At 39.2% G+C, this 5,006-nt stretch overlaps 1 pseudogene; it reads left to right on the forward strand.

Annotated features, from left to right (window-relative positions):
- Positions 1–529: 529 nt before the first annotated feature.
- LOC133766255 (large ribosomal subunit protein uL10-like) lies at positions 530–4,676 on the forward strand (annotated as a pseudogene).
- The last annotated feature ends 330 nt before the right edge of the window (positions 4,677–5,006 follow it).

Consider the following 5,006-nt stretch of genomic DNA (forward strand, 5'->3'; position numbering starts at 1 on the left):
ACAGTGGCTCTGATAGAAACCAGCCACAGCCCTGTTTACAAACACTGTAAAACCCAGATCATTCTGACAGTCATAGATATCAAAGACATGATTCCTCACCTCACTTGTGCCTTGGTGTGCTTCTCAGGAGCAATGCAGAGGAAGTTCTATAAGTCAAAAAATATTCTGAGCAAATATATATCAAACTGCATTATTAGATTAAATAATCCTCTAGTTACATCATAATTTTCAGGTTACATATTAAACTTTAAAAAAAAAAAAAAAAAGAAAGAAAAGAAATCCTTCTTGTGAAAGCTGGTGTCCACTTTGGCTTTCCTCAGATTCAGTAATTCCTGGATGAAGCTTCGTTTTAGCCAGTCTTTCAAATGCCCTTTGTTAAACTGTTTTTTAAAGTATTTGGTGTTCAATCAACTCCTTAGATTATGCTCCTATCAATCAGGAATTGTTCCATCTTTTATACTTAACATACACTGAATTATTAAAATGTTACAGTTTTTAAGAGTTGACCAAAAGTACCTGGTAAAGATACATGGTAAAAGGTACAGGATTTTAAAAAGAAGCAGAAGAAGAAAGAAAAGAAAGGAAGTTCATTTGGAGTAACTTCACAATTTGCTTTTAAAAGTTACTTTATCATACTAATTCTGTCCTGCCTCAGTTTCATCTTGGTTATCAAAATACACATCAAATGTTTGCCAGTATGGTATCTTTTCAGCTGCTCCTCTTCCCTTTTTCTCTGTTCTGTGTCCTGGGAGATAGCGAAAGCATTCATTCCAAAAATGCTATTTGAGGTGCCATTCACTTATACGAGGCACTGGGGAAACACAGGAAATAAAACAAAGTATCCCCATCTCCCTTCATAGTGCTTCCATTCTGTGGGAATGACAGCTTTGTTCTCTGTACCTTTCATTTTTCACATTTTTTACATTTTGTATAATCAAATAGAAATTAAAAAATGGTAGACCTATGAGAAGCAAGAAAGTGTGATACATAATCAAAAGAAAACGTAGTCAATAGAAGCAAATCAATAGATGACCCAGTTCTTGAAGTTAGTACACAAATGATTTAAATAACTATTGTAAATACATTGATGTTTTATAGGAAAAGATGGATATAATAGAAGTATTTCAGGCAAGAAATGGAAAATTTCCAAAGAACCAAATGGAACTTCCAGTGCCAAAAAATACAACATCTGTTATTTTTTAAGTTCATGAAAGAAATTTAGCAGCAGATTGGTCACTAAGAAATAAAGAACTAATAAAGGCAAATCAGTAAAAGATATTCAAATTAAAGCTGAGGCAACAGTGGTTGAAAACCATACATAGAGAGAGCACCAGTGAACTATGAGATAACAACAAAAGATCTAACTGTATAATTGGAGTCTGTAGAGAAAAACAGAGAATAGAGCAGAAAAACATTTGAACAAATGATGTTGAATTTCTTTCCAAATGGAATTAAAAACATCAACTCATAGGTCCAAGAAGCTCAACAGCCTCAGCCAGTATAAATACAAAATAACCCACACTCAGGCTGAAACAGTCAAATATTAGGTTTGACCAAAGTTGAAAAGGTTTCTTTTTTGGAGAACTTCTAGAGGCTGTAGCATATGCATTACAAAATTCATAAAAGGAAACATAATACCACATTTCACACTTTTTAAATTAACCCTCTGTTTGAAGAAGAAGAATTTCTAAGACTATCCTTCTCAGGAACATATTTTGGGAATTTCTAGGCTAGTGAGAGAGAGAAGTATATAAATAAATATTAGAGATTTCATTACAATAACTTAGAAAATATGTTTTATAACCATAACAAATAGAAGAAGACCTAAGACTAGAACAAATTTGTAGCTGAGTGACAAGATAAGAATATTCTAGGTGAGGTGCAGACATTTGGAGCAATGGTTAAGACACTGCTTAGGACACCTGTGTCCCTTATTGGAATGCCTGGGCTTGTGTCTTGGCTCTGCTTCTGCTTCCAGCTTCTTGCTAATGTATACCCTGAGTGGGCAGCAGATGATGTCTCAGGCACTTAGGTCCCTGCCACCTATGTGTGAGAACCAGATTGGCTCCTGACTTTTGCAGGCATCTGGGGAGTGAACCAGTTGATGAAAGATATTGTCTGTCTGTCTATCTATCTATCTATCTATCATCTATCTTTCAAATAGGAAGAAAATAAATAAAATGTGTCTAAAATTAAATAAAAGAGTATTCTAGGTGAATCAAAACACTTCTGTGAGAGCAAAATACTAAAAATGTGTGTTCAAATGCTAACCCCCCAGTACCTTATTTGGAATTCGGGTCTATAGACATGTAATCAAACTAAGGTAAGGTCATCCTGGGGCAGATGTTTGGCCCAGTGGTTAAGTTGCCCCTTGGGATGCCCATATTCCATATTGGATTGTCTTGTTTAAGTCCCAGCTCTTCTGCTTCTAACCTAGCTTCTTGTTAATGCATACCCTAGGCAGTATCAGATGGTAGCTCAAGTTCTTGGATCCCTGCCACCTACATGACTTGGATTGAGTTCTGGGCTCCTAGCTTTGACATGGCCAACCTGGCTGTTGTGGACATTTGAGGAGTGAGCCAGCAGATGAAAACCCTCTATGTCTCTGTCTTTCAAATAAAAATGAAATTAATAATTTTTTAAAAAGTTAATGTCATACTCGATTAGTGTAGACTCTAAATCCAATGTCTAGTGTCCTTACAAGGAGAGACAGATTCATGGAGACACACACAGTGAGAACACCACGTGAAAATGGAGACAGAGATTGTGGTGATGTGCTGCAAACCAAAGAACATCAGGAATTGCTGGCAACCACCTGAGATTAATAAGAGGCAAAAAAGCAGTCTTGCCTAGAGCCTTCAAAGAGATCATGACCTTGTAGACACCTGGATTCTTGGGACTTCTATTCTCCAGAACAGTAAGAGAAATAACTTCTGCTATTTTAAGACACCTACTTTGTGGTACATTATTATGGCTGCCCTAGGAAACTAACACATGGAGGTATGGGTTTGCACCATGCAGAATTGCTCTTTTTCTAGATACAGATGAATGTCAAGGAATCTCATAAATGAATCATATTATTACTTTTTAGATGATGAACTAAATTACAGAAATGTAAATTTACATACCCAAGGTCACATAGCTAGAAAGTAGTAAAGCCAGAATTTCCATTCACATTGTGCTCAAGAACATCTGCTTTTGATCTCTTTGACACAAAATTCCAAAGTGTAAGTGAGTTATTTAGTTTTCTGTGCTTTGTTTTTTCTTGTATATCATCATTGTGTAGCAGGGATCTATTTTCATCTAGATCAGAGGAAACAGATGTTGGTAAACAGCTGAGAGAAGATGGGAAGGTAATGCAATAGGCTTGGCCTCCATGTGCATGGCATTATAACTACTCTGAGTCTCTGAGTACAGAACCTCGGGCCAAACTCTTTTGCTAAATACATTCGAAGTTCATGCTATACATCCCTTCAGGCACAGCCTGACCATGAATTCCTGTTTCCTGTTACACACCCGTTGGTGTGACGTTGTATGAGGAAAAAAATTATATGTTCAGTTGCCCATCCTCTTCATGATTTCACCTTCCATGGTTTCAGTTACCTGTGTTCAATTGCAGTATGGAAATATCAAAAGGAAAATTCTAGAAATAAACAACTCATACAGTTTAGCCTCTTGCCAGGTGTTCTCATGAGAGTGACATCATCTTTAATCCCTGCATGGCAATCCCTGACATACCACCATGATACCCAGGAAAGGAAGGGCCACTTAGAACCCAGCTGTGTTCTTAAGATCATTCAAATTCTGATTCTCCAAAATGTTTCATTGTGGGAGCCGACAATGTGGGGTCCTAGCAGATGCAGCAGATCTCTGTGTTTCTTGAAGGAAGGCTGAGATGCTGATGGGCAAGAACTTCATGGTGGCCAAGGCCACCTAAGAGCCTCTGGAAAACAGCCCAGCCCTGAAGAAGCTGTTGCCTTGTAGCCAGGGAATGGTGGGTTCTGTGCTCACCACACCTTACTGATACCAGGGATATGCTGAAATCAGCCCATAAGGTGCCAGCTGCCATTCATGCTAATGCCATTGCTTCCTGTGAAGTCACTGTACCAGCCCAGAACACTAGTCTGGAGTCAGAGAAGACCTCCTTCTTCCAGGCTTTAGGTGTCATCATTGAAGTCACCAGGAGTACCCCTGAAATCCTGAGTGAAGTGCATCTGATAAAGACCTAAGTCAAATGGGATCCATCAGTCACACTACTAAACATGCTGAACATCTCTCCCTTCTCCTTTGGGCTGACCAATCAGCAGGTGTTCAACACAGGCAGCATCTATATTCCCGAAGTGCTTGGCATCACAGAGGAAACTGTGCATTCTTGCTTCCTTGGGGGTAGCCATGGGGTTGCCAGAACTTGTCTACAGATTGCTTACCTGACTGCTGCAACAGTACCCTGTTCTGTCAGCAATGGGTACAAACAGTTCCTGGCTTTGTGGAGACCGAGCATCTCCCACTTACTGAAAAGTTCAAGGCTCTTCTAGCTGATGTCTGCATTTGTGGCTGTTGCCCCTGTGGCTACTCTCATGACTGTTCTTGCTGCTGCCACAGCCCCAACCAAAGTTGATGACAAGGAAGAGTTGAGGGAGTCAGACAAGGATATGGTGTTTGGTCTCTTCATGTAATTACTGAAAAGTCACCAAGTCAGCCAGTTTTATTTGTGAAATAAGGAAATGAAGACTGACTTCTCCTTGAAAAGAAGGAAGGAAGGAAATATGGAAGGAAGGAAGGAAGGAAGAAAGGAGGGAGGGAGGGGGGGATTTGTAAATTTCACATTACAAATCAGTTCTGAGTAGTGTGATGAAATCTCACCATGTCCCACTCCATCCCATAGGGAAAATGAACTATCCCTTTGTCCAGTGTACCCACGTTGTGTATGGTACCCACCCCTTAGTAACTTAGCACTCATCTCCATTATCAGAAAGACCATATGGCATCATAGTGCTTGTGTCCAG

This window comes from Lepus europaeus, chromosome 9, assembly GCF_033115175.1.
Source record: "Lepus europaeus isolate LE1 chromosome 9, mLepTim1.pri, whole genome shotgun sequence".
Lineage (NCBI taxonomy): Eukaryota > Metazoa > Chordata > Mammalia > Lagomorpha > Leporidae > Lepus > Lepus europaeus.